Raw genomic sequence first — 20,984 nt, 5'->3', positions numbered from 1 at the left:
CACTTGTTCAATAAAGTTCACCTTTTATTTTGAAATTTTGAACCATGGAGTGCTGCCCGCTTTTTACTTTATTTATCTCATATCTATCTATCTATCTATCTATCTATCTATCTATCTATCTATCTATCTATCTATCTCATATCTATCTATCTATCTATCTATCTATCTATCTACTATCTATCTATCTATCTCATATCTATCTATCTATCTATCTATCTATCTATCTCATATCTATCTCCTATCTATCTATCTATCTATCTATCTATCTATCTATCTATCTATCTATCTATCTCATATCTATCTATCTATCTCATATCTATCTATCTATCTCATATCTATCTATCTATCTCATATCTATCTATCTATCTATCTATCTCATATCTATCTATCTCATATCTATCTATCTATCTATCTCATATCTATCTATCTATCTCATATCTATCTATCTATCTATCTATCTATCTATCTATCTCATATCTATCTATCTATCTATCTATCTATCTATCTATCTATCTATCTATCTCCTATCTATGTATCTATCATCTATCTATTTAACTATCTACTTCCAGAAAGTCCAAACAGCACACGTTTTGCTTGTGAGTGAAGATTTTGGGTGCAAGCTCAATAAGATCGGGCTCCAGATCCTCCAAATAAACAGTAGAAAGTAAGCAGCACTCCAAGACTTGGATTGTCAAGTAGAAAGTGGTGATCTTTATTCCATGTTTTTAAGAGTACAAAAGAATGTACAGAAGCAACGTTTCGGCTACTAAGAGCCTTTGTCAAGCCTAGTGATATGGGTGAACAGCCATCTTATATAGCAAACATATGTGATTACATGATCAAGATGCTCCCACCCCCTAGAATTAACATATTGCATCCTATAAGCAAAATATAACAATCAAAAGTGAAAATGCCATTATATATACATCTAAAGATAAAGTGCTAGTGCATTATAGCATATTTGTATAGTGTTAATAAAGAGCGATCCTGTGAATAAAGTGACAAGTGCTCACAATGTTGAGAGTGCACAATTTTAGTGGACTGGGGTTAAAAACAAAGCGACTGGGGTCTCACCACCTTGATCCACCGGTCCTGCGAAGAAAGCATGTGTGTAGACAACAGACGCTGACCGAGCGTGGGCATTGAACCGCAAGTGGAACGCAAGCGGAGTGTCAGTGTACTGCGCATGTCAGAGGAGGAGCTAAGTATCCATGGCAACAATCGCGTCCTGAATGCGAAAAACTCGTCCCCGGGATTTGTTATGAACTCCCGCTGTATGAGATGGCATGATAATCGCAAACCAAAAGAGGTGAGTATAAAAATGAATGATAAATAGAATACAGACGATCAATGGCACAGCGGAGGGTATAAGCGTGACTGTCAAGACTGACATGGAGAGATACATATCAAATATAAAATAGGAGGAACAATGAATATTAACCCCTACACATTAGGGGAAACAAAAAGAGCTTATACGTAGGATAGTTGTATCTAGAGATGAGCGAACATACTCGTCCGAGCTTGATGCTCGTTCGAGCATTAGCGTACTCGAAACTGCTCGTTGCTCGGACGAATACTTCGCCCGCTTGAGAAAATGGCATCTCCCGCCGTTTTGCTTTTTGGCGGCCAGAAACAGAGCCAATCACAAGCCAGGAGACTCTCCACTCCACCCAGCATGACGTGGTACCCTTACACGTCGATAGCAGTGGTTGGCTGGCCAGATCAGGTGACCCTGGAATAGACTAGCCGCTGCCCGCGCTGCTCGGATCATTCTGTGTCTGGATGCCGCTAGGGAGAGAGCTGCTGCTGGTCAGGGAAAGCGTTAGGCTGTTCTATTAGCTTACTGTTAGGCAGGAGTAATTCTACAACAACCCAACAGCCCTTCTTAGGGCTACAATAACGTTACACATTTTTTTTTTTATTTGCAGCTAGTACCATATTGTGAGGAATTTGCAGGGGGACTTGCTACCGTTGTGTTTAGCTCTTAGTGACGCACATATCCACCTCAAACACCAAAGTGGGACAATTTATTAGGAGTTTGATTTCAATTAGGCACAGTCTGCCAGTTTCTTTTTATTTTACTTTTATTTTTTTAATAACTCAGCGTCATCTCATCTGGCATAGTAGTGTGCTTTCATACTTGGCTAGAAAATAGCCATAGGAGAATCCAAACGGCTTACTTACGCCTACAATAGCGATATATATTTTATTTCTGGTTGATCTGCTGGTGGCTGTCCTTACTGCAGTGCATCTACTACCATATTGTGAGGAATTTGTAGTGAGACTTGCGACTGTTGTGTTTAGCGCTTAGTGACGCACATATCCATCGCAAAGACCGAAGTGGGACAATTTATTAGGGGTTTGATTTCAATTAGGCACAGTCTGCCATTTACTTTTTATTTTACGTTTATTTTTTCATAACTCAGCGTCATCTCATCTGGCATAGCAGTGTGCTTTCATACTTGGCTAGAAAATAGCCATAGCAATAGGATAGTATCGTTTGGTTTTAAAAACTAAAAAACACAAAAAAAACCAAAAAAAAGTAAAAAAAAAATTAAAGTTATAACTTTCATTTTCAAAATGTTTAACCCGAGGGCTAGGGGTAGAGGACGAGGGCGGGGACGTGGGCGTCCAACTACTGCAGGGGTCAGAGGCCGTAGTCCTGGGCGGGGTGAGACACCACCTGCTGATGAGGGAGCAGGGGAACGCCGCAGAGCTACACTCCCTAGGTTCATGTCTGAAGTTACTGGGACTCGTGGTAGAGCACTGTTGAGGCCAGAACAGTGCGAACAGGTGATGTCGTGGATTGCCGACAATGCTTCGAGCAATTTGTCCACCAGTCAGTCTTCCACGCAGTCCACCCATGTAACCGAAATCGGCACTCCTCCAGCTCCTGCACCTCAGCCTCCTTCCCCCCAGTCTGCCCCCTCCCAGGAAAATTTGGCATTTGAACCGGCATACTCTGAGGAACTGTTTTCTGGACCCTTCCCACAGTCACAAACCACTTGTCCGGTTGCTGCTGAGCAATTTTCCGATGCCCAGGTTTTCCACCAGTTGCAGTCTGTGGGTGATGATGACCTTCTTGACGTAGTGGAAGAAGTGTGTAAAGAGGTGTCCGACGATGAGGAGACACGGTTGTCAGACAGTGGTGAAGTTGTTGTCAGGGCAGGAAGTCCGAGGGGGGAGCAGACTGAGGGATCGGAGGATGATGAGGTGACAGACCCAAGCTGGGTTGAGAGGCCGGGTGAACACAGTGCTTCTGAGACGGAGGAGAGTCCTCGACCAGAACAGGTTGGAAGTGGCAGTGGTGGGGCCAGACGGAGAGGCAGGGCCAGAGCAGGTGCATCAGCGCCAAATGTGTCAACTAGTGAATCTCCCGTGGCAAGGGCTCCCGCGGCGAGGGCTAGATTTTCAGAAGTCTGGAGGTTCTTTAAGGAAACACCGGATGACCGACGGACTGTGGTGTGCAACCTAGTGGTTCCACCACTACTAGCTTAACTACCACCAGTATGCGCAGGCATATGAATGCTAAACACCCCACTCAGTGGCACCAAGCCCGTTCACCTCCGGCCGTGCACACCACTGCTCCTTCCCCTGTGTCAGCTGATAGTCAGCCCCCTGCCCAGGACCCTGGCACAAAAACCCCATCGTCGCCTCCACGATCCTCCACAGCATCCACCAGCGTTCAGCTCTCCATACCCCAGACGCTGGAGCGGAAAAGGAAATATAGTGCAACGTGTCAGACAACATCATCCGTGCCCTGACCAACGCCGTTTCTGACAAGGTCCACCTGACCACGGACACGTGGACGAGTGCTGCCGGGCAGGGCCACTATATATCGCTGACGGCACATTGGGTTAACTTGGTGGAGGCTGGGACCGAGTCTGACCCTGCGGCTGGTCATATACTGCCGACGCCGAGGATTGCGGGGCCTACCTCGGTCCAGGTCTTTCAGGCCTACTATGCCTCCTCCTCCTCCCACCCCTCCTCCACCTCCTCCTCCGAACTACCATCCGTGGGCATGGCGCCATCAGTCGCTAGCTCTAGGCACAGCAGCAGTGCCGTCACTAAGCGACAGCAGGCGGTGCTCAAACTGCTGAGCCTAGGCGATAAAAGGCACACCGCCCAAGAACTATTACAGGGCATCACGGCGCAGACTGATCTGTGGCTGGCACCACTGAACCTGAAGCCAGGCATGGTTGTGTGTGACAACGGCCGTAACCTGGTGGCGGCTCTGCAACTCGGCAGACTGACACATGTGCCATGCCTGGCCCATGTGTTAAATCTGATAGTTCAGCGTTTCCTCAAGACATACCCCAATCTGTCTGATTTGCTCACGAAGGTGCGCCGCATCTGTGCGCATTTCAGGAAGTCCAGCACAGATGCTGCCACTCTCAGGGCAGCGCAGCGCCGCCTCCAACTGCCCGCTCACCGACTGTTGTGCGACGTGCCCACGAGGTGGAATTCAACATTAACCATGTTATCCAGAGTTTACCAGCAGCGCAGAGCGATTGTAGACTGCCAGATGTCAACTTCCACCAGAACTGGTAGTCAGGTCAGTCAGCTTCCTCAAGTCTACAATGAGGAGTGGACGTGGATGTCTGATATCTGTCAGGTGCTGAGTAACTTCGAGGAGTCAACACAGATGGTCAGTGGCGATGCCGCCATCATCAGCCTCACCATCCCGCTGCTTGGCCTGTTGAAAAACTCTCTGATCAGCATGAAGTCGGAAGCTTTGCGCTCGTCACAGGAGACGGGGGAAGAAGATTCCCTTGTTGATAGCCAAAGCACCCTCAGGTCTGTTTCTCAGCGCATATCGGAGGAGGATGAGGAGGAAGAGGAGGAGAATGTTGGCGAGACACAAGAGGGGACCATTGTTGAGTCCTTCACTGTTCAGCGTGTATGGGCAGAAGAAGAGAAGTTGGAGGAGTTGGAGGAGGAGGAAATGGACAGTCAGGCCAGTGAGGGGAGTGAATTCTTGCGCGTTGGGACTCTGGCGCATATGGCAGATTTCATGCTAGGCTGCCTATCCCGTGACCCTCGCGTTCAAAGAATTTATTCCAGCACCGATTACTGGGTATTCACTCTCCTGGACCCACGGTACAACCAAAATCTTTCCACTCTCATCCCTGGAGAGGAAAGGAGTGTGAGAATGCATGAATACCAGCAGGCCCTGGTGCACAAGCTGAAACAGTATTTCCCTTCTGACAGCGCTAGCGGCAGAGTGCGTAGTTCTGCGGGACAAGTAGCGAGGGAGAGAAGGCGAGCAGGCAGCTTGTCCAGCACTGGCAAGGGTACGCTTTACAAGGCTTTTGCCAGCTTTATGTCACCCCAGCAAGACACTGTCACCTGTCCCCAGTCTCGGCAGAGTAGGGCTGATCTTTACAGAAAGATGGTGAGGGAGTACGTAGCTGACCATACCATCGTCCTAAATGATCACACAGCTCCCTACAACTACTGGGTTTCAAAGCTGGACATGTGGCAAGAACTGGCGCTGTACGCCTTGGAGGTTCTTGCCTGCCCTGCTGCTAGCGTGTTGTCCGAGCGGGTTTTCAGTGCAGCTGGTGGCATCATCACCGATAAGCGTACACGCCTGTCGACTGACAGCGCTGACAGGCTGACGCTTATTAAGATGAATAAAGCCTGGATTTCTCATAATTTCCAATCTCCACCAGGTGAAGGAAGCTCAACCTGAATAATTTATGCACTCCTCCTCCTCATTTTCCTCCTTCTCCTCCTCTTTGTACACTAAAGCAGGGGAAACTGGCTATTTTTTGACAGGGCCCACTGGCTCTAGCTATAGTACTTTATGCATTTAATTTTTCTGGTCCTCTGTTTTAAACAATTTTTGGGACTGCCACATACAGGCACTCAATCTATTCAATTTTTCTGGAGGGCCACCTACCTGCTCCTCTGGTTTGAAAACTTTTTTGGACTGCCACATACAGGCACTATCCAAATTAAATTGTCTCCATAGCAGCCTCCACACGTTGTCTCCATTGCTACCTCCAAAAGTCGTCCATATAGCTGCCTCCATACATCGTGCCCTTATCAAACGAGGTGTGTCAGGCAGAAATTTGGGTTGTTTTCATGGATTCCACATCAAAGTTGTTAACTTTGTCGCCACCCTGCTGTGTTATCCACAACATATACTGGCAAACTTTTATGATTAACCGATATTATTTCAGCGCTTCTTGCGCATCTGTTGATTACACTGCTGTGTAATCCACAAAATATACTGCCAAACTTTTACCATTTACGGATATTATTTCAGCGCTTCTTGCGCATCTGTTTACATTCCCCTCACCCGCCATATCCCAAACTTATAAGAACGCTACTACACTTAACTTGGTGGAGGCTGGGACCGAGTCTGACCCTGGGGCTGGTCATATACTGCCGACGCCGAGGATTGCGGGGCCTACCTCGGTCCAGGTCTCAAAGGCCTACTATACCTCCTCCTCCTCCCACCCCTCCTCCACCTCCTCCTCCTCCGAATTACCATCCGTGGGCATGGCACCATCAGTCGGTAGCTCTAGGCACAGCAGCAGTGCCGTCGCTAAGCGACAGCAGGCGGTGCTCAAACTGCTGAGCCTAGGTGATAAAAGGCACACCGCCCAAGAGCTATTACAGGGCATTCCACATCAAACTTGTTAACTTTGTCGCCACCCTGCTGTGTAATCCACAAAATATACTGGCAAACTTTTATCATTTACCAATATTATTTCAGCGCTTCTTGCGCATCTGTTTACATTCCCCTCACCCGCCATATTCCAAACTTATAAGAACGCTACTACACTTGATCTTATACAAAAGGTTCTTAGAAGTGCTGTTTGGGGAGTAGCCTAGAGACAGGGGCTTGGATTGGCGAAAGCTCGCCTGGCAGCGGAGCGCCAGCTCCATCCCAAGATCCAACTAACATAGTTTTAACTGCAGCACCTTTAATCTACTACTAGTTCACTGCCTCCATATTAATAATAATAATAATCTTTATTTATATAGCGCCATCATATTCCGTAGCGCTTTACAAATCATAGGAAACAAATACAAATGTAATATAACAGAGCACATTTGTATGGAACAACAGGAGTGAGGTCCCTGCTCGCCAAAGCTTACAGTTTATGAAGATGATGGGGTAACACGAGGTAAAAGAATATTTAATGGTCAAGCCATTCTTCTTAGGGAATAGAACAAAATATAATAAATGGAATTGCTGTCGCTTGAACCACTCAGCCGTCATCTTATATACCAGGTCCAGGGTGAATGGGACTGCAGAGAAGTCTGGTGCCTGTTGGTTGCTGGATAACAGATGGGAGGACGACACAGGACGGGTTAGTAGAAGAGTTAAAACTTCATGCAGTTATTGAGTGTTATAGGCTTGCCTAAAGAAATGGGTTTTAAGAGCACGTTTGAAACTTTGGAGGTTAGGTATTAGTCTGATAGTCCGGGGCAGAGCATTCCATAGAATTGGTGCAGCTCTAGAGAAGTCTTGGAGACGCGAGTGGGAGGTCCGCACTAGGGTAGAGGTTGATCTAAGATCACTGGCGGATCTAAGAGCACGGGTTGGGCGATAGACTGAGATAAGAGAGAAGAGGTAGGGGGGTGCATCATTATACAGAGCTTTATGGATGAGGGTTATTATTTTAACCTGTATTCGAAAGGAGACTGGCAGCCAGTGCAGCGACTGGCATGAACTGTAGGCATACATGGTCCCCTTATCAAACGAGCTTTGTCAGGCAGAATTTTGGGTTGTTTTCATGGCTTCCACAACAAACTTGTTAACTTTGTCACCACCCTGCTGTGTAATCCACAAAATATACTGGCAAACTTTTTTCATTTACGGATATTATTTCAGCGCTTCTTGCGCATCTGTTTACATTCCCCTCACCCGCCATATCCTAAACTTATAAGAACGCTACTACACTTGATCTTATACAAAAGGTTCTTAGAAGTGCTGTTTGGGGAGTAGCCTATAGACAGGGGCTTGGATTGGCGAAAGCTCGCCTGGCAGCGGAGCGCCAGCTCCATCCCAAGATCCAACTAACATAGTTTTAACTGCAGCACCTTTAATCTACTACTAGTTCACTGCCTCCATACATGGTCCCCTTATCAAACGAGCTGTGTCAGGCAGAATTTTGGGTTGTTTTCATGGCTTCCACATCAAACTTGTTAACTTTGTCGCCACCCTGCTGTGTAATCCACAAATTATACTGGCAAACTTTTATCATTTACCGATATTATTTGAGCGCTTCTTGCTCACCTCCTTTGGTTCCTCTCTGCCACCCATTGGTTTTAAGCCTGAGTCCATTTGGGGTATGTTGCCAAGACACTCTCTAGCCTGCCGCTGCTGCCGCTGCCTCTGCATGCCGTCCCCTATAGTGTCAGGGTCAATTATTGCATGTTTTAGATGCTATCTTGCCTCATTCGGTCACTCTGTCATGGCCATGCTGTTGCCCATAATTTCGGCATAATGGTGCGATTAAGCAGCCTCAGAGGCATCCATGCATGCTGCCCCTGCTGTTTCCTGTCCATTTCCGTGGTGTTTCCATCCTTTTCTGAGGTTCCCAGGTGTTTGGCCAAGCTTCCCTGTGCAGAGCCTTGGTCCCCTTGAAAAATGCTCGAGTCTCCCATCGACTTTAATGGGGCTCGTTATTCGAGACGAGCACTCGAGCATCGGGAAAAGTTCGTCTCGAATAACGAGTACCCGAGCATTTTAGTGCTCGCTCATCTCTAATAATAATGCATTTAAACATGAACATGTTGCTAGAGATGGAATAAACTTCACATTTTTTTCCACGATTCCTTGGAGTGCTGCCACTTTTTTGCTTCTATATCTACACTCTTTGGGTAAGAGTATTGGGATAGCACCCGTCTGAACCCTTTTTTTTCCTGAAGGCTGTGCTGCTTTGCAATTTTTGTTTGTTTACCTATCTATCTATCTATCTATCTATCTATCTATCTATCTATCTAGAGAAATGCAAAGTCCAAAGCAGCACAAGCCATTGAACGATAATCGGTGCAATAGCCGTTGATCCCTTGGCGCGGGTCCTTAATATACGTAGTGAAGAGGCAGCACTCAGTAAGTTGTGGAAAGGTGGTGAACTTTTATTCCATCACATAGCGACGTTTCGGTGCTAAAGCTGCACCTTTTTCAAGCATCATGCTTGAAAAAGGTGCAGCTTTAGCACCGAAACATCGCTATGTGATGGAATAAAAGTTCACCACCTTTCCACAACTTACTGAGTGCTGCCTCTTCACTACGTATCTATCTATCTATATCTCTATCTATCATCTTTGTCATATCTATCATCTATCTATCTATCACTCCATCTATGTGTCTATTATCTCTTTCTCCATCTAAGTGTCTACCTATCTATCTATAATCTATCTACTTGTCACTCCATCTATTATGCATCTAGTTTTCCCTCTACCTACTGTACATATCTGAGAATATTCCCTTCAGGTATCCGAGTAAACATTTCCGATGCATTGAACACTGAGCAATCACATTGCGCATTCATCTGCATTCCGGGGGGAGCGCTGCCACATCACCAAACATCCCACTGATTGCTAATGTAGCTGCATAAATTCATCCAGTGTCTGGGAAAGGATAATGATAACAAAATGTACTGAACTGTACGAGGGGAATCACACACAATGCGCCACTAATCATCACTGCAGCCGCATTACATACAGCATGACAACGGGAACCAGCGCCTAATAAAATATTGTTATTACCAGGTCAGGAAAATAGCAAATCATTTACCAAACCTGCTGTATAATGAATGGAGGCCAATCATCCACCGTAAGAATTCATGCAGTTGAATATTTTTGATATTCGATGCTGCTTTAAGGAATCTTCCATAAATAGATAAGTTTCTCTGACCTATTTTGGGGATCTGTAAGTCGGGGCACTTGTATAACACCTGCCAGACTTCTCTCGGCTGCTCGTTCCAGGGAAGCAATGATTGATTTCAAGAAATTATATTTCTATTCCCTGTGTTCGCTGTGAAATGTTAAGACTGACAGGGAAAAAAAGTGACTGATTAATATGTCTGAGGGTCTGGCAAATATTGGGATATTAGAAAGCAGAAAGCCAGAATTGATTTTTTTTTAGAAATTTTTTTGGTTCTTTCCAAATCAAAAAATATCCAAACATTTTAAAATATTTGATCAAATTCTTCATATATTAACAGTCCAGTGTCTGTACATGGACTGCGTCTGCCCCTTATATGACTTGTATTCTGCAATTAAGAAATTTACCCCTATGAATCTGTAATTCACCATTGTGTCAGAGCAGGTGGCTGGAGACTGGTCGCTATGAGGTCTCCCATACACTGCACCCAAAAATTAGCAGAGAGACTGAGCTATTGTTTCTCTTATTTAAAAAACATCAGCATGATCTATATTTATATGTTTATATTACCGTATATACTCGAGTATAAGCCGACCCAAGTATAAGCCGAGGCCCCTTATTTCACCACAAAAGCCTGGGAAAACCTATTGACGCGAGTATAATCCAAGGGTGGGAAATGCATTGGTCACAGCCTCCCCAGTATATAGCCTGCCGGACCATGCCCCATAGTATATAGCCAGCACCTGCCCCCCATTATATAGCCTGCCAGCCCATATCCTCCAGTATGTAGCCAGACCCCTGTCCCAGTATATAGCCAGCCCCCTGCCCCAGTATATAGCCAGCAGCGGGGGAAGCCAGAAAGGTGAGTTTTGATATCTTTTTTTTTTACTCAAGTATAAGCCGAGATTGGGTTTTCAGCACATTTTTTGTACTGAAAAAACTAGGCTTATACTTGAGTATATATGGTATATATTTATATTAATGATTTAGAAGTCATTATAAAGTATTGCTAAAATACAAGGATTAAAATAAAGCACTTGGGGTGAGATAGAAACTTACTACTTAGCTCCAGCAGACGCCAGTGTTTTTTTTTTCTTTCTTTCTTCTCCCTCAGCTCATGCTCACATCTTCCTTAACTCTCTTCATAGATTCCTATGTAATGTTTGTCAATGTTAGTGGCAGTAAACATTGGAAGATAAAAACCTGGGTGTTCAGTCTAAGCCTATTGAGATAGACCTTGTCTACTGTTCTAAATATAGAGAGAAAAAAGGAAATGTCTCACGTACCCTTGCATGTCTAGGCAATCCTGAGGTAGTGGAGGCTTTGTTGGAGATGCACACGTGTTGCTGGCTTGGTTATACAAAGTAATTCAAAGAAAGGAGGTCTGTGGCATTTTCCGATAAAAATCAAAGAGACTTTATTTTTCTTCCATTAAAAATGTGTTCACCGTGAGTAAGGCTACATTCACACGGACGTATGAAAACAGCCGTATCCGTACCGTACCGTTTTTTTACGGATTACACACGTTCACATTTATTTCAATGGACAAAACGTCTGACCATTTTATATTGCCGTTGTTAACGCCGTTCCGTACCGTACCGTATACTGGCCGTATAAAAAATGTAGAGCATGTCCTATTTTCTCCCGTATTTCAGTTCCGTATACCCTGGAAGTCTATGGGGACGTATAAGATACGGGTTACATACGTGCTGCATACGGATCAAAAACGTCACGTATATACGGCCCGTAAATACGGGACTGGAGAAATCATACGTCTGTGTGAATGTAGCCTAAAAATGTATAAACGGTGTGTGATGTAGGTAAGCCACCTACACGTTCCAGCTTGCACTCAAGCTTAATGGAAGAAAAATAAAGTCTCTTTGATTTTTATCGGAAAATTCCACGGACCTCCTTTCTTTGTCTACTGTTCAGCCTGTGTAAAGGTTGTTCCACAGAATAGGTAAGGGTTACCTTGGAGTGTACCTGAGAATAGAGTGCTGCGCTGCATGTCTGACCACTACTTTTCGTTGGTTCATTCACTTTTATGGGGCCATTGGAATAATCTGTCCCTGTAACACATTAAAAGTGAATGGAGCATATGGAAGGTTAGACCAAGGCACCAGAGCTCCATTAACATAGGCCACTTTTGGAGATCTAGATGAGGGTTCTATCTCTTGGACCTGCACAAAGAGCACCCACCATCACCGTAGAGCCATTAAACTCTATGGGAGTGACTGAAATATCTCAGTCTTACATGGCCTTGGAAGGAGAATGGTAAATGTTGACATGAGGTTGACAGGGAGCCACGGATGGGAGTCAAGGACTAAGGTAAGTATAGGTTCTTTTCTGGGGTCCAAAGTGAAAAAAATGTATGAATTCAGACCCGTTAATCAGTAGGAATAACTTTTTATTACTATAACTTTACTCATTATCCACTATTGGGGGTCCTTCTGGAAAATTTAGGGTTTTATGAATTAGGAGTATAAAGTTGTCTTCTCTTGAAAGAAGGAAACAATTTCATAATTTAAAAGAGTTTTCCCACAAAACTAATTAGAAAAAGGACTCAACCTGCTCTTAGTGATGGGACCCCCACAGATCACAAGAACAGGAGTTCAACGTACCCCAGTCGAAGCTCTCATCGCTCCCCAAGATGACTGGAGCAGCTGGTCGAGCATGGTCGGTCGGACTGCCCCTTTCATCTCTATGGAACTAACGGAGATTGCCAAATAAGGCGCTCGGGGGCAGTCCAACCGTGTGCGATCGGCTGTTACGTTCCGACTGGGGAACGTCAGACCCCTGTTCTTGTGATCTGTGGGGTTTCCATCACTGAGACCCCAACTGATCAGCAAGTTAGGCCCTATCTGTGGGAAAACTCCTTTAATGTTCTTGCAACCTTCCATTTACACAAACATATGGTGACAGTAATGCAACCAACACTTTATAGACTCAAAGGGGGAGATTTATCAGAAGTGTCTGAGAGCAGAACGGCTCTAGTTAACCATGACAACCAGAGCACAGCATTCATTTTGTAAACAGCTGTAGAAAAATGAAAGCTGAGCTCTGATTGGTTGCTATGGGCAACTAGAACAGTTCTGCTCTCAGACACTTCTGACAAATCTCCCCAAAGATTTGCATATGTTTTAGCGCCCGTAGCGTCATTTTTTGGAATCTGTTTGCATTGTGGGTATTCAGACAATAGAGCTCCATGGTTTCTTGGGCAGATACTGCGGGGTGCGGAGGCTGAGGCTATCCCGTAATAATTCACAGCTAAAACAATACAGTTTTGGGTAAATTTTAGACTTTCACATTTGACATCAGCTGGAAATACCCGTTGAAAAATCCTTCTGCAAAACTTTCACTTCCATTTCACTCTCATATTGTAAAAGAATTGCGAAATGAAACTGATACCCGGGCGAGAGCTGTTAGCACCACGGGACGGCCCCCTTTCAGGTTATTAGAGGTGAGACTTTATATTGTGTAAGGAAAAGATGTTCTGTGCTTTTATAGATGTGGGTGATGTGATGTGCGGGCGACATGAAAAGAGATCACTTATCGGGAATGGATTTTCATTATTATTTTTATAAGTAGACGGATCATCAGGAATCTTCATTTGTTCACTGATGTCTATGGGGTAGACATGTGGGAAATACTTAAATGATAATGAGAAGTGACAAGAATAGTGTATTCTCTACAGAACAGGAAGTGTCAAACTATTATTAGCCTCAGTGGCCAGTATGAAAACTTACTACTGTGACATCACTGTGTGTATTATCTCTGTACTGTGACATCACTGTGTGCATTATCCCTGTACTGTGACATCACTGTGTGTATTATCCCTGTACTGTGACATCACTGTGTGTATTATCCCTGTACTGTGACATCACTGTGTGTATTATCTCTGTACTGTGACATCACTGTGTGCATTATCCCTGTACTGTGACATCACTGTGTGTATTATCCCTGTACTGTGACATCACTGTGTGTATTATCCCTGTACTGTGACATCACTGTGTGTATTATCCCTGTACTGTGACATCATTGTGTGTATTATCCCTGTACTGTGATATCGCTGTGTGTATTATCCCTGTACTGTGACATCACTGTGTGTATTATCTCGATACTGTGACATCACTGTATGTATTATCCCTGTACTGTGACATCACTGTGTGTATTATCCCTGTACTGTGACATCACTGTGTGTATTATCCCTGTACTGTGACATCACTGTGTGCATTATCCCTGTACTGTGACATCATTGTGTGTATTATCCCTGTACTGTGATATCGCTGTGTGTATTATCCCTGTACTGTGACATCACTGTGTGTATTATCCCTGTAGTGTGACATCACTGTGTGTATTATCCCTGTACTGTGACGTCACTGTGTGTATTATCCCTGTACTGTGACATCACTGTGTGTAATATCCCTGTACTGTGACATCACTGTGTGTATTATCCCTGTACTGTGACATCACTGTGTGTATTATCCCTGTATTGTGACATCACTGTGTGTATTATCCCTGTACTGTGACATCACTGTGTGTATTATCCCTGTACTGTGACATCAATGTGTGTATTATCCCTGTACTGTGACATCACTGTGTGTATTATCTCTGTACTGTGACATCACTGTGTGTATTATCCCTGTACTGTGACATCACTGTGTGTATTATCCCTGTACTGTGACATCACTGTGTGTATTATCCCTGTACTGTGACATCACTGTGTGTACTATCCATGTACTGTGACATCACTGTGTGTATTATCCCTGTACTGTGACATCACTGTGTGTATTATCCCTGTACTGTGACATCACTGTGTGTATTATGCCTGTACTGTGACATCACTGTGTGTATTATCCCTGTACTGTGACATCACTGTGTGTATTATGCCTGTACTGTGACATCACTGTGTGTATTATCCCTGTCCTGTGACATAACTGTGTATACTATTTATGTATTCTGATATCACTGTGTGTCTTTTATCAGTACTGTGACAGCTCTGTAGGAATTCCTTATCCTGTGACATTACTGTGTATATTTCTCGGTTTGCACTTGTTCACTATCCTGGCTCCAGACATGCGCAGTTTGTAATAAAGTGTCCACCGTGGCTTCACTGTTTTGCTGTGTATGTCTGAAACAAGAAGAAGGGGGAGAGTTTAAATGTAGGACCCCATTCACTTATAATTAAAGATGAGAGGACCCAATAAGGGTCGGGTTTGGCAGGTCGGCTGAACCTTAAAACAAAATTTCGTTTGGGTTCCTGAACCGGATTCAAACCCAACCCCACTGCTAAGTCGCAGCCCTAAATGTGAATGTTAACCCTTTAAATGCTGCTATTTAAATGCTGGTGTCAACCCATGGTTGGTGCCAGCAACGATCATGGGTGTTACTGGTGGAGGTGAACCGAATCCGGGGATGATCTTGCTTTTATGAAGTCCTGGGACATAGGCATTGTTCTAAAGAAGACTTAATAAAGATATTCAAATGAACCTTTTGGCTCCGCCTCCTGTTAATATATTAACGTGTATCCGCTTACAGGAGGCGGGGCCGAGAGCCACTCGAACGATGCAGTCCTCAGCGCCTACAGCTCGGTTGAATATCTTTATAAAGTCTTTTTTAGAACAATGCTGATGTCCCAGGACTACATGGGATGAGCATGTAAGTTGGGCCACTTACCATTAGTAAATCTGATGTCCTTTAAGTCTGGGTTCGAGGACCTGAACCTGCAATGCTCAGCAGAAAACTTCTCAAACTATCATAGTTATGAGGATTGGCTGAGATCATTTAATGGGGCTTATTTACTAAGGGTCCGTGCCCTCACTTTAGTCGGATTTTCTGACATTGGGGGTCATTTACTAAGGTCTCGAATCGTGTTTTTCCGTCGGGTTTCCCGAATATTACCGTTTTCCGACGAATTGCCCCGGGTTTTTGGTGCACAAGATAGGATTATGGCGCATCGGCGGCAGCATGCATGCGACGGAAATTGGGGGGGGGGGGCGTGACCGTCGGAAAACCCGACGGATTTGGAAAAACCGCTGCATTTAAAAAAAAAAGTGCGCTTACCTGCACCCAGCATAGGATAGTGAACTCCGGTGGACTTCAGCGCAGCAGCAACACCTAATGAACATCGGACGCACAGACCTTAGTGAATCCCGGCCGGACCCGAATCAGCGTCGGAGAACCCGCCACTGTATCGCAAATGGACCGGGTAAGTAAATCTGCCCCATTTTCTAGGATTGCATGAGGATTGTGTCGCAAGCGATTGGATTTTGGCACAGCTGTGCCGGCTTTCATGTGACAGAAATCGGGAGGCCAATGTCGGACGTTCCGACTGATTCGGACTAAGCGCGGAATTTAACATTCAAATTGTGTCACAGACAATGCACTTACATGCACCAGGAAGAAGAAGGTGAACTCCGTCGGACCTGAGCGGGGAAGCATGGGATATCGGGCGCTTGATCTTAGTGAATCGAGTGCATTAGCATTGGACATTGCACTTTGGGTGAACTCCTCCGGACGGGTAAGTAAATGTGCCTCGATATGTATGTGCTGCTACCGTAGCTATCTATAGAGTCACATCTCAGGACACTGCTAGAATGTCATTTCTTCTACCTCTTCTCTACTGATTCTATATAGAACTTTCCTCTGTGTTGTATTCATTAAGTAAAAATCTATTCACCTTAAAAGGCCTCTTCTAATAAAAGCCTTCCTTTCCTGTGATTTTCTTTTACCGTACACTCGTGCCGTCTGTGAAGTATGAAATACATTTTCTTTCATGTACTTTCTCAGGATATAGTTATAAACAAGACCTAAAATAACCCAATGGAGACCGAAGGAATAATCCATCAATGCACCAAACATGCTTTTTGGTATTCTGTATTTTTTAACATGACATCTGCAAGTATTCCCCATGATTCTATAATATAAAGAGACAAAGCCACTTGTAGAAATAAAGTTCTTCTTGGTTATACTTAAAGGGAACGTGTCAGCAAGATTGGGACCCCTGACACCTACAGTATGTTTATAATATCTGTGCCGGCATCTCCCTCTGTCTGTAGAGTACGGCTGAGGTGCCTCATTGGGGCACATTTACTTACCCAGTACTGTCTCAGTCCTGATCCGGACTGTCCGACAAGGATGAAGTCCGGCGCGATTCACCAAGATCCTGCGCCCTAGATCCTGCATGTGCCGCTTCCCCGCTGAGGTCATCCGGAGTTCACCTTCTTCTTCCCGCTGTACGTGAGTGCATTGTCTTGCGACACAATTTGACATGTTAAATCCCGTGCGTTGTCCGAATCCATCGGATCGTCCGGCAGCCCGCCCCACAATTTGGCACGATCCCTGAAAACGTCGGACAACCCGACGGAAATGCGGCCGTGGGACCTTTGTAAATAAACCCCATTATGTTTGACTCTGGCATTGTTAGTGTGAACAGTGGTTTATACTTTCAGGCTATCTTGATTTATTTGCACCACACCAATCACTCTCCTGCAGCTCTGCCCCAGTTCATTGATAGTTAACTCGTTGTTGCTGACAGGCTTGTCCACTCACATTGATTTTTCTGTTTGGTCTGGATATCAGAGCTCTGCTCCAATCATTCCAGGGACTGGAACATCATAAGGTCTGCTCTGACTGCTGTAGAATGAGTTTCTAGTAATCTCCTGGTAGCCTGTTATTTCTGAACTTTGCATTTGGGTATTTTGACCCTCTGTCTATATTCAGACTATCCTTCTTCCTTGCGATTTTGTAGGTGTTTGCCCTCTTTGTTGTGACCTAGTTCACTATTCTTCTGTGATTGTATTGTCCTCAGGGATGACTGTCTCTGTCTGTGTCATCAGTCCATTCCCAGAATCTGTTCTACTTTGTTTTATCCATCTGACTGCTAATCAGATTGATGCAGATGTAGAAAAGTTTGACTTGCTAATTTGATAACACAGCCATCCGTTAAAAACTAAATTTTACATAATGAGATGTAAGGTGAAGGGTGGAAAACTGATAATGGGAGAGGACACTAGAGTTAAATTTTGGTGTTCCCTCCCCTCATCTTTTCTCCACTTATCAGCACAAATCACATCACTTGTATCCTCTCATCTCCCCTCATTTTGTTTCCTAATGTATTTTCTCCACTCCTCTTATCACTTCACATCTCATCTCTGCTCTTTACCACCATTATTTTTTCATTTCCTTTTGTTTTTTTTCCTAATATATTTTCGCCTCTTCTCTCAACCTTTTCTTGATTTCCTGTTTTTCCTCTTCTCCTTTCCTCTCCATGTGTCTCCCCTTTTCTCCTCTATTTTCATCTTGTCTCCTCTCTTATCACTTCCTCGTGTCTGCTCTCCTCTCCCCTTCTCTCATCTTCAATATCTTGTCTCCTCTCCAATTGTCTCCTCTAGTCTCCTCTAGTCTCCCCTTCTCTCATCTCATCACCTCTATTTTTTTCTTGTCTTCTCTCTTATCACTTCCTCTTGTCTCCTCCCCTTTCCTCTCCTCTTGTCTTCCCTTGTCTCCTTTCTTATCACGTCCTCTTGTCTCCTCTTCTTTCCTCTCCTCTTGTCTTACCTTGTATCCTTTCTTATCACTTCCTCTTGTCTCCTCTCCTTTCCTCTCCTCTTGTCTTCCCTTGTATCATTTCTTATCACTTCCTCTTGTCTCCTCTTCTTTCCTCTCCTCTTGTTTTCCCTTGTCTCCTCGCTTGTCACTTCCTCTTGTCTTCTCTCCTTTACTTTCCTCTTGTCTTCCCTTGTATCCTCTCTTATCACTTCCTCTTGTCTTCTCTCCTTTACTTTCCTCTTGTCTTCCCTTGTATCCTCTCTTATCACTTCCTCTTGTCTCCTCTCCTTTAGGCGCCCATCCTATAACACGGCACTGCATAATATTGCCAAACTGTACCTTATACATAAAACCATTAGTGTCCTCAGTGCCAGTTGTGGCTGTTAGCTCCGGGACGGTCCCATGAGATGGGTGCAATCATACTGAGACCCTACACATCTGCCGATATTACTGTGCACTGCACTGGGGGGCTTCACAGATAGTGTACAGTCCAATGACACTCACTCATTTCTAGTAATCTATAGAAGTCATTTCCTGTGTCTGGAAATTATATACCTGGAACTATATCTCTGTCTGAGTCTCTCTTTTTGGCATTTATTGGGGACTGGTTAAATGTGTATGGAAAGCAAATTCATTACTAAACACGCACAAGCTATTTCTAGTGCATCATGGATAGAGTAGTATGCCAACACCTCCTCCCTGCCTATTCTCAGGTCTGGAGCAGTGAGAAAAGTCTAAGCCGCCAAGGGACAAAAAAAGCCATTTATGAAAGACAATTAAAACTTTAATTTAAAAAATGTAAAAAAGACTCCAGTCTGTTGTTCATAGACATCACATGACATTTCCTGGAGTGATACACCTCTATGGAGACATGCCTGTGTTGTGCGCATGGAGGAGGGGGTGTGCTTCAAATGGTGCGTCAGCGTTGGGTCGTGATTTACTTTTCCAGCGTTGGCCTTCTTATACGCAGGCGCCGGTGTCTGTAACGCCGTACCGCCTAGCTCCACTGAGCATCACTTTGCACGGCTCCCACAGGAGCCGGTTTTCTCCTGGCTGGATACTAGCACCAGGTAAGAGTGCTATAGGTTGGTAAGCAGCGCACCTTTAATAATAAATAATAATAATTCCTTTATTTATATAGCGCACACAGATTATGCAGTGCTGCACAAGCATGTCAAATCGGTCCCTGTCCCCATGGGGCTCACAATCTAATCAACCTAACAGTATGTTTTTTGGAGTGTGGGAGGAAACCAGAGTACCCAGAGGAAACCCACACAAACACAGAGAGAACATACAAACTCTTGCAGATGTTGACCTGAGTGGGATTTGAACCCAGGACCCCAGTGCTGCAAGGCAGAGGTGCTACTCACTCAGCCACCATGCCGCCCTGACCTTTAGTGTTTTGATTTGCTGGATGGAATCCCTGGTCATCGGCTTATCTATTTTTATTGTCTCTTTATTTTCAGCCCTCTGATGAGTCCTATTGGACAACACGAGTAAGGGCGTATTTGCACAGGGCATATTTGCACTCTGTTAAGAATTACTAGGGTAACCCTGCAAGCAAAAGTATATACCTTGGCATTGCCCTAGAATGGGTGGGAGTCAATCAAAGTGGGGCACAAGAGCAAGCCATAGGGATTTCTAGTGTATATATAGACTCTATATAGACTCCATGTAGACTCCATATAGAATCCATATAGACTCCAGCCATAATTTTGGGGACCAGAGACAACAGAGGATAAGACTGTTCCAACATACATTTTATTTTCTCCCTCTGCTGTGTTTTTAGTGTTTCTTCATATTTTTGTATCGCATATGATGAATCGGTGCATTGTGTGTACATATAGGGGCACATTTACTTACCCGTCCCGTTGATGCCACCAATCCAGAATGTCTGGAGAGGATTCGGGTCTGCCGCTATTCACTAAGATCGTGCGTCCAATTTCCTGGATGTGTCGCTTCCCCTCTGAGGTCCGCCGGAGTTCACCTTCTTCTTCCCGTCGCATGTAAGTGCTGATCTTGCGAGACAATTTGTTTTTTAAATTCCGCGGTTTGTCCAAATTAGTCGGGTTGTCCGACGTCCATGCCCCCCGATTTGTGTCACATGCAAGCTGGCGACGATGGGCCACAATCTGATCACATGCGCCAAAAACCTGGAGCAATTCAGGGCAAAATGGAAAAAAAAACTAAACCGGGTGAAAAAGCGGCATTCGGACCCTTAGTGAATGTGCCCCATAGACTAATAATGGTGCATATTTGAGTAAATGTTACATTTTAATTGCCTTTCACAAACGGCTTGTTTTTCCTGTTGCTTTTGGTTTGTGACCTATCTTCTGAGCTGTTTATAACACCATAGGACAAAGCAGCAAGGGAGGCAGAGTCATCCTACTGGATCCATGTTACAGTGATGACCAGCAGGTCTAAGGAGTTACATAAAAGAGTTTATGAACAGGTTCTGGTTTATTACACACAGAGCGGTAATTCCATAGGGCACATTTGATAGGGGTTGTGGGTGGAGAAGAAGGAGAAGAGGGGATACACTGAATCTTGATAAGTTTAGCAGGGTTTCTGTGTGAAGTGT

The sequence above is a fragment of the Engystomops pustulosus genome, chromosome 2, assembly GCF_040894005.1.
Source record: "Engystomops pustulosus chromosome 2, aEngPut4.maternal, whole genome shotgun sequence".
Classification (NCBI taxonomy): Eukaryota; Metazoa; Chordata; class Amphibia; order Anura; family Leptodactylidae; genus Engystomops; species Engystomops pustulosus.
Note: the sequence above shows the minus strand (reverse complement) of the source record.